General features: G+C 42.2%; 1 long non-coding RNA gene across 1 annotated transcript; it reads right to left on the minus strand.

Annotated features, from left to right (window-relative positions):
• Positions 1–58: 58 nt before the first annotated feature.
• LOC144455846 (uncharacterized) lies at positions 59–9,909 on the minus strand. Its single transcript, XR_013484651.1, has 2 exons — positions 8,502–9,909; positions 59–317 (listed from the first exon to the last, which is right to left on the minus strand). It is a non-coding gene; the product is annotated as an uncharacterized LOC144455846 (long non-coding RNA).
• Positions 9,910–10,314: the final 405 nt, after the last annotated feature.

The raw sequence follows: 10,314 nt of genomic DNA on the forward strand, positions 1-10,314 counted from the left end.
TTGGGAGTATTTTGTGATCCTAGACCGAGCACGCGGGCTAACAATAAATTAACGAACATTTTAGTGGTTCTTTATGGTTTACAAAGTACTTTCCTCTCAACAAGAAAATGTGTACATGTATTAATATTATTTATCCATTGAGCTTCAGAGAGGTGGTCATATATCTAGCATTTGAACTCAGATCTTTAGACTTTAAGTCCAGCTCTCTTATGGCTTGTCAGTTGGGTCCAGGGGCCCAAAGGTAGATGTCTCTCTATGCTTCTCTCTGAGCCCGTCTTCTTATCACGATGGCTATGACAGTGGTCATCCAAGGGAGTCTAAGATAGCAGGAAATAAGAAAAAGGGGCTTATGGTTATGAAGGGAACCTGAGGAGATTTTTACCACAAGGAATTCAGGCAGCTACAATGTGATAGAAGGCAATAACTGCCATCAATAGTCCTGAGGAAACCACCAGCTTTTCTTCTGTACTGGGGCTGCCTAGAGTCGGCACTTATTAACTTCATGAAACAGAGATCAAAGCCCTATTGTCATCCAGAAATTCTCTCCACCCTGTATTTACTGAGTCATGCAGCATTTGGAATTAATGAATGAATGTAAAATAATTTAAGTGTTTTGCTGTTGTTCAGTCATTTCAGTTGTCTAACTCTTTTTTTTTGGCAGTTGGGGTCACATAGCTAGTAAGTGTCAAGTGTTTGGTCTGAGGCCGGATTTGAACTCAGGTACTCCTGACTTCAGGGCCAGTGCTCTATCCACTGCACCACCTAGCTGCCCCCATGTGCCCAACTCTTCTTGACCCCATTCAGAGTTTTCTTGGCAAAGATACTGGAGTGATTGACCATTTCCCTCTCCAGCTCATTTTACAGATGAGGTCACAAAGCTAGTAGGTGTCTGGGGCCAGATTTGAACTCAGCAAGATGAGTCTCCCTGACTCCAGGCTCCACATGCTTTCTACTGTGCCACCTAGCTGCATTAGGATTACAAATGGTGAGGTAATAACTTTCACCTCAACTCTTACTCTTAAAATCATTGGCTTCAACACTATGATGAATGAAAAACCCTGAGGGACAGTTCTCGGGTAATTAATAATCAATGTATTAATTAGGCAATCAGTAAATTGATGGTCAACGCTTTCTCTCACAAACCAAAGGGAGGCTCTGAAATACCTTAAATGGAGTGTGTACCTTCTGACAGGGAACTCACCTGACAAGTGAAACTCAACCCTGATTGGTGGATATGTAATGAGGAGGTGGGCTAAAAGTCTTCAGCTTGAGAATGTGACTGGATCATGATACTCAGCTGCCTCCAGCAATCTGGACAGGGGAATCCATTTCCAACCAGACCATGCTGGTTAGTTTGCTCCTTCATGAGCTTGTCATCCTAAACTCTAATGGAGGGATACAAGAACAGAGGCTCCTTTCCCTAGGGTAAGAAAGACCAGACTGGATCCTGTTTATACTCTAAACAGAAGTTTGGTCTCCTACTTGGGTGGGGTCCTACACAAGACTGAAGACGGTGTTCTTTGAGGATTAGGGGTAATCTTCTCAATTAGTCATGCCCTTCAGAAACAGACTTTAACAAGAGCTAGGCTTTAATGAGGAAATGGAGGAGCAAAGCCTGGATCCCAACTTAATGACTGGTTATTAATATAATAGTAAAATAATAATTTCTTTAAAAACTCAGCTCAAATTCCTTTTTTATGAGGCCTTTCCTGGTCTCCCCCAGCTGCTAATGCCTTCCTCTGTAAGGTGAAGCTTTGCATTTATTCTGTACATAACCTTGTGTTTACCTGATTTTTATGTTGTCTACACCACTACAATGCAATCTTCCTGAGGCCACAGGCTGTTTTTGCTTCTCCTTCTATCCCTATTGCCTCACACAGTAATAGGCAGCTCCATTAAGCTACCTAGAGGCACAAGATATAAAAATTTCCATACAATGCCAAATATTTTGCATTCTTAAAGTTTAACATTTGGATTTTGCCAAGAGTAGTTTTTCTTTTTAACTTTGTAGTTGGTTTAAACATAAGTCATTCCTCCCCCCATAGCCAGAGTCTCTTTATGGTTTGGATATTCCTGGAAGGCAGGGGCTAAGCACATCTACAACTGGTCCCCAAGAGAGAGAGGCATGTATAATGGCAGACCTGCAGAGGCTTCCATAGTGTCCTAGCTCATGGACAAATTCTGAGCAGAGCCAGCAAAATGGTATGACTAAGATTTTTAGTTCCTAGGGGACTTTTAGCAAAGTCAAAGGGTCTATGATACGAGAGAAACATCATAAGCTCAACGATCATGTAGGGAGAAGGAAATTCTTAGGCCAAAGATGCTGGAAACATAAGTCACTACAGCTGGAGCACAGGGGGTTGGGATTGGGGGTGGGGAAGTACATGTAGGAAGACAGATACTGAGAGACACACAGGACCCAGGGGGGCCAAGGATATAAACTAACATCTATATCCTAGTAGAGGAAGTAAGCTTATGGCTTATATTCCCACCCTAACCCATTCTCTGGCTCAGCTAGGTGGTGCTGTAGATAGAGTACCAGGGTGGGAGTCAGGAAGACTCATTTTCCTGAGTTCAAATCTGGCCCCAGACACCTACTAGCTGTGTGACCCTGGGCAAGTCACTTAACCCTGTTTGCCTCAGTTTCCTCATCTGTAAAATGAGCTGGAGAAGGAAATGTATCTTTGCCAAGAAAATCCCAAAAGGGGTCACAGAGTCAGACACAACTGAAAATGACTAACCCACTCTGCCTTGAAGACAAAATCTTTACTTGGCCACCAATATACTTGGTACCAATCACAGCACAGATCCTGGCTTCTTCCTTTTTCCCTTGTCATCCAGACTGTGTCTAACTCCACCCTCTATCTCCACCCCTCAACTCTGGTAGAAAGTCTGGATCATATCACCTCCCTAGATCATAGATTTAGAGCCAGAAGGGACCTTAGAGGAAATCTAGTCCAACCTTCTCATTTTACAGGTAAGAAACCTGAGGCCCAAAAAAGTTAAGTGATTTGCCCAAGGTCTCCAAGGTAACAAGTAGTAGAGGAAGGATTTGAACTCAGGTCCTTTTATTCCAAATTTACCTCTCTTTCTTAATTCAGCAGACCTGGACCTATCTGGTATACTTCCTGGGAGGGGGCAGGGTGGAGAAGGAGCAAAGAAGGACGAGCCAGTAATCAAAGCCCTGTTGGGCTTGGGATAATAGCTTTCTCTTCTTTCTTCTATACTGCTTTGAAAAATCACATCATGAAGAAAAAAGAAAAGAAAAGAAAAATCACATCCTGTAGTCTCTGGGCAGAATATGGCAGTGTGGATATGAACAGAGTGAGACTTCATGCTCAGGGCTTTGCAAGATGGTGTCCTTCAGTACTTCAACATTTCTATGACCTTATTGGTGCTGGTTCACAAAGCAACTGGATTGCATACAGCCCCAGCACATTGCAAAGCCTCCTAAATGAGAGCCACAACCAGTCAAAAGTGGCATAATTCATCAGGTGGGAAAACCTTAGTGGAGGAAGTAAGTTTGCAAAGAATAAGGCTATTATTGTTAAGTTCCTTAATGAATTAAGTTCCTTAGTCACTTATGGATATATGGTTGGGAAGAACCAAAAGCAAAAAGGTAAGAAAAGTCAGTCTGACTTGTCTCCTTTGCCCCCATTTGGAGATTGTTGGAAGGAAAAGTTTGAACCCTCTGTCAGGGACCTGGCCAGCGGTCCCCCACATGTACCAGTGCTGCTTCATGCAGATGATCAAATGAACCCTTTGTGCTACACATCCATGCTAGCCTGAAAGGCTTGGGAGCAGTTTTGTACCAAGAGTGGCGATTACCACAAACAACTATTGCTTTTGCCAGGTGAGAATTCACCGCTGGTGAGATTAGTTATCCCATGCACAAATTGGAGTGCTTTTATAGAGGGCTGCCACTGATGAGTTTCAAATGCAGATGGAACTACTAACCAAACTGACAATCCACTGATTCTCCTCGTGTGTCACACTGTTCCTTGGCTGGTCTATTATCTATTATCCATATTATGCCCCTTAATGGTGAGTGAACTCTAATATCTCTGCCTTGTATTCCTCTCTCCTCTCCTCTTCACACTGTCTCACTTGATGACCTTGCCATTTTCTATGCAGATGACTCTCAGATCTATTTATCCATTCTTAGTCTCTCTCTTGAACTCATCCTGCATCTCTAGCTGCCTATTAGATATTTTAAATCAGACGTTCTGTAGGTATCTGAAAGCCAACGTGTCCAAAATAGAATTCGTGATCTTTCCCCAAAAACCTACCACTCTTCTCACCCTCCCTACTTTCATTGAGGGTACCACCATCCTTCCAGTCACACGTTTTTAGCCTTAGCATTATTTTGACTCCTCACTTTCCTTCTCTCCATATATCCAATCAGCTAGCAACTTATTCTTATCTTCACACCATCTCTCATGTCTGCCTCCTTCTCCTATGGACACAACCCAAGTTCAGAACTTATCATTTCTCACCTAGACTATTACAATAGCCTCCCAGTTGGTGGCCCTGTCCTGTTCAACCCATCCCACACATGGCTGTCAAAGTGATTTTTTTTTTCTAAAGCACATGTCTGTCCATGTCAGTTGTCTACTCAATAAACTCCATTGATTCCCTGTTGACCTTAGGATCCAATATAAATTTCTCTGTAAAAGCTCTTTACAACCTGGTCCCTCCTAACAATAATCAATCAACAGAGTTTAACAGTTATTAAGGAATTTTCCTGTGAACTTATCATAATGAGCCTCTGCCCCAGCCTTCATTCTTTCCTCCTTTGCTATGGTCTTTGAGGAAGAGATGGCCCTTCCTAAGTTTAGCCCCTCTTCATGTTCCCTTGGTCCCATATCCTCCACTCTCCTGTCTACTGGCTCCTTCCTTACTTCCTACAAACATGCCCAATCACTCCCATACAAAAACTTCTAATGTGACATTGACATTCCCTCAAGCTATTGTATTATATTGATTCTTCCTTTCATATACATACTCCCAGGAAAAACTGTCTATGCTCATTGACTTCAATTCCTTAACACTCCCTCACTTTTTACTTTTGATTTTCAACCAGATTGGGGAAAGCTTGGGAAGAAGGGAATCCTAAAGGAGTATTAGGTCTATCCCTAGTGGAGAGATCCAAGGGAGAGTTAGTAAATAAACATTTATTAAGCACCAAAATTCTTCTAAGCACTTCAGATAGAAAGGCAAGAGATGGTCCCTTCCTTCAAGCAGCTTACAATCTAATGAGGGAAGACGACTCACAAAAGAAAGCTGAAAAGCTAGGGAGGGGGACAGGGGGAGAGCAGAAAAGGGGAGAGATACAGGAGTATGGTGATAAAATCTAGAGAAGTACAGATCTATGGAAAATGAAGAGATGGCTGGCTTAGACATCCTCCTTAAATGGAGGCTCTGTGAGGAGCTCAAGGACAGAGGTGTGAGTTCCAGTACCACAGCAATCTTGCGGGATGACCAGGTTACTGGGACATGATGGAGAAGTTCAGATGACTGCAGTTGGGTGGGAAATGAAGAGATGGCTAGCCTGGGTGCTCTCCTTAAACGGGAAAGCTAGAAGCGCTGGCACTTAGAAGGTTCTCCCCAACCCCTACCCTGGGACACCAGAAAGGTGCAGGGCTTGGAATCAGCTGTCCTAAAAAGCCCATGATTCTAAGACCCCACTTCTCTTCCCACCCAGAAACAGCCCCCCAGACTAAGGGGCAATGTATTCAGTCTCCTCTTGAGCAAATACATACCCAGGCCCCTCCATGTGACCCAATCTCATCTCTACCACTAACTTTTCCAGTTCATAAAAAGAACAAATAACTTCCCAGGGAAATCTAGTCAATATTTTATAATATTCACTTCAGAGGAGGGGATTCTTAATCACTTTTGTGTCATGGACCCATTTGTCATCTGGTGAAACCTATAGAGCCTTTCTCAGAATAATATTTTTACATCTATAAAATAAAATACATACAATCATAAAGGAAACAAATTATACTGAAATGTAGTTATCAAAAGATTTAAAAAGAACACCTACAAATTCATGGATTCCCAGTTAGGATCTCCTGACTTAGGACAATATATTTAGGTAAGTGGGTTATGACCAGAAACAAATGTCCTAAAATGAACCTCGGTGAGGGGCAGCTAGGTGGCACAGTGGATAAGACCTGAGTTCAAATCTTTACTCAGACATGTAACACTTACTAGCTGGGTGACCCTGGACAAGTCACTTAACCCCATTGCCTAGACAAAAAACAAAACAAAACAAAAATAACCTCAAAGTCTTTGGTTATTAATCCACCTAAGGACTTGACATTTTGATTCTGCCCTCCTTCCTATCTCAGGAGAGAGTGAGAATCTACAAAACAGGGAACAGAACTGGGGTTCTGAAAGGGGTTCAGAAACAGGCTCTGGGAGTAGCAACATATGAACTGAGGTTGGTCATGCGTCCCACTCCAGGACTAGTTGACAACAGGCTGACTGTTCTTTGTGATCAGAAATAAAAGGCCACTGGTGGTGGCCACTAGATGGCGCAGCATCCAGTGAAATGGAAGTGGTTTACAAGCCCTCACAGGGAGCCACAGGCTATGATCACCCAAGGCTTTGCTCTTTCTAATGAAGTCATAGGATCATAGAATTTAGAGCTGGAAAGGCCCTAGGGATCATCTAGCCCAACTTTCTAATCATAGAAGGAAACAAAGTGAGGCACAGAGGAAGTGCCTTGCCCAAAGTCAGTGGCAGAGATGGAGTTCAAAACTTGTGTGACTTTGGACGATTCACTTAAGATCTCTTGCCATCTATAAAATGAGGCAGTTGGAGTAAATGGCAACTAAGGCCCCCTCCCAGCTTTAAATCTATGAGTCCAGATTCTCTGACACCAAATTCAGTGTCATTTTCCACTGCAGCCAGGCAGTGACACCAGTTTCTCTATAAATGCAGGAAGCAATGGTGCCATGTATGTCTCCTAAACACAAGGAACACGTCTCCCTTAGCACTGAGCCTCTCCTGGCTGGCCTGCCTTCCCAGATGCCCCCAACTCAGCCCATAGTGGCCCCTAACACCATCTGCCTATTTGTTTTGACTTCTAATATTACCTGGTGGTTAACACCCCTGACAATCCACCTACTTGGCAGGACTTTCTCCTATTATACTAGGTCCAGGATATGCTAGTAAATGTTTAACAACAGGTTCTCCACAAGACACACTTTTAAGTCTCACTGCATTATTAACATTTTCTCTAACACTTTCTTAAATCTAGACAATCAACAAAACAGTAAATCAAGCCTTAATTTGTGGTATTTGCTGATTTCCAAGGTATAAATGCAAACACTGAAAATTAAACAGTCTTCAATCTGCTCTCACCAGCCAGCTCAAGCCAGCTCCAGCATATAGAGACAGGGACATTACTAGATTGCTTGGCTCATCTGGGGACTGACCCATCCCACTACCCTCTAATCCCCTTCTGGCAGAGAAGGCAAGAACTCAACTATAAAAATGGGGAAGAGAATTAAAAACACAGGTTCCAAAGGGTTATTAAAATGAACTAATTCATGCTTACCTTTTTAACCTCACAGGATCACATAGGGCTGGACTAAATGAACTCTAAGATCCCTTTCAGCTCTAAATTCTATTATTTTGGGATCTGTTGAGACAGTCCCTCTCCTCACCCAATCCTCCAATCCTTCAGCCATAAGCAGGCTGTCCTTCACTATTTCAGGATTCTAGCTAATGGTCTATAGTAAAGGTGTCAAACATGAGACCTCTGGGCTGCATGTAGCCCAAACCAGACTAAAATGTAATTGGGAAATATTTAACAAAATAAATAAAAATACAATAAAGCATAAATAGTATTACATTTCAAAACTAAATTAATATGAGGCCCACAGGAATCCTTATGTATGGCTTAGTGACCCCCATTTTGATTTAAATTATGCCACTGATCTACAGATATGATAATCCCACTGTGCCCTCGTCAGACCACATCCAGATTGCTATATTTAATGCTAAGGGGCAACATTCTGGGAAAAACATTGTTAAGCCAGGACACATTTGGAAGAGGGTTTCAGGATGGTGAAGGGTTACTAGACCAAGGCATAAAGGTATTAGTTGAAAGAATTGGGGATGTTTAGCCTGAAACAAATGTTACCCATGGCCCTCTGGCCACCCATAAAGGGCTTCAGCTCTGGGTTCAAGCAGGCTGAGCTCAATCCTGTGAGGAGGCTAACCCCACTGAGAAGGGATTAGGCTTTTCTCATACTTTCTGGCTCATTATACCCTTTCTGGAGAAAATATCTAAAACAAAGCTTGGCTATGGCTCATATCCAGGTTCACCTCTAAAAGAAATGACAAGGTCCCTCTAGAAAAGGCTATAAAGTAGATATCCGGTAGAGGACATATTTGTTTTCTACCCCAAAAGTTTAAAATACAAAAAAACTCTTAAGCACCCCTTATCAAATACTTAAAACACAAAATAATAAGCCAAGACTCACATTATACTCTTCCAGAGGTAAAGACAGCTTAGTAGGCATGCCGGGAAAGCCTGTTTCACATTCCCTTGGACCTGTACTGTCTGGACAATTCACCAAGTGTAGACCTTCTGACCAGCCAGGCATGGCTTGGGCTCTCAGTCTTTAAGCAGCAGTGCCACCTATAGGTGGTGCTTCTTCACTGAGAAGCTGGGTAGCACCTCATGAAGGGCTGCTGACATTGATTCAGGAACCCAGGAGCTCTCGCCCTCACACAGTCACGGCCAAGGCTGGATAGGTCCATTTCTCAGGATTGCCAGTCAGTGAGGGACCTGTACGCAGAGAAAGAAACCAAACAAGAAGAAGCAACCAGGGATTTGGGGCCCAGTTCAGGCTCACCTAGGCAAGAGCAAGGTCTTGCTGCCACGGTGGAAGGAGGGCAGATTATTTCCTCCCCTTGCCAGAAGTCCAAGGAAGAGCTGGCAGAGTAGCAAGTCATGTACTCAAAAAGAAACAGGAGCTTTTCTCCTTATTCTCTTCTAAAATCTACTGTGTGGACAGATCTTCCTGGTTCAGCTCCCAGTCACTAGGACCGAAGGACAACCAAGATCTGATGTTCACCCTCATCCTCTAACAAGGGGCTAGAGCAATATTCTCACTGGAAAGATGAATTCACACTTAACCACATGGGAAGGGCTCTAATTCAACCCCCTCTACAATTTTCCTCCAATGTTCCCCCCCCAAAATCAATTAGGGTATTAGAACATTTCCATATCTCCAATTCTGGAAAGTTCTCTGAGGACCTAGAGAGTTCAAGTATTTTCCTTTAATATAGCCTCAATAAAATTCACGTGACAAAGTTCCTGATGGTCTTCTGGATGCTGTGCAGAGTCTATTCAGCATGGTTCTCAGAAACTACCAAAATTTAAAATACTGTATGAGGGCCCAAATTTATACATAGCTTATGGTCCTGGAGATCCTACTCACCTCCAGATATAAAGTTCTACCAATTCAAAAAGCAAATAATCTTCACAAAGTTTTTATAGGTTACCATTTGCCTGGTGCTTGAAAGAGCCTGTCCCAACTCAATACAATTAGGCAAAAAAAAAAAAATTAAACTTAAGTATTTAGAAAGAAAGGAAGGAAGGAAGATAGATAATTAGATAAATACTAGCAAAAGACAAAGAAAAATTCAAGGAAAGAAAGGGAAAAAATAAAAACAAACTTTCTCTCTCAGAGGAAAAGTCTGGTTCCAAATGACCATATTGGATTGATGGCCCAGATCAATCAATTAATCAACCAACAAGTATCTATTATGTGCCTGCTATGTGCCAGGTGTCATGCTAGGTGCTGGGGCTAGAAATACAGAGAATGAAATAATCCCTACTTAACGTTTTTTAAAAATTTTTGAGTTCCAAATTCTATCCCTCCCTCTTTCCCCTCCCCCCTCACTTAGATGGTAAGCAATCAGATACAGGTTATACATGAGCAATCATGTAAAACGTTTCTATATTTGTCATTTACAAGAGGATGAATAAAAGAAAAAGAATGAAAAAAGTGAAAAATAGCACACTTCAGCCTGTATTCAAACAATATCAGTTCTTTCTCTGGAGGCAGATATTATGCTTCATCATTAGTCCTTTGAGATTGTCTTGGATCATTGTATTGCTGAGAATAGCTAAGTCATTCACAATTCTTCATTGAACAATTTTGCTGTTACTGTGTACAATGTTCTCCTGGTTCTGTTTACAACACTTTGCATCAGTTCATGTAAGTCTTTCCAGGTTTTGGGGAAATTAACCTGTTTGTCATTTCTTATAGCATGATAATATTCCAT

Source organism: Phascolarctos cinereus, unplaced genomic scaffold, assembly GCF_003287225.1.
Source record: "Phascolarctos cinereus isolate Bilbo 61053 unplaced genomic scaffold, phaCin_HiC Scaffold_2;HRSCAF=192, whole genome shotgun sequence".
NCBI classification, from domain to species: domain Eukaryota; kingdom Metazoa; phylum Chordata; class Mammalia; order Diprotodontia; family Phascolarctidae; genus Phascolarctos; species Phascolarctos cinereus.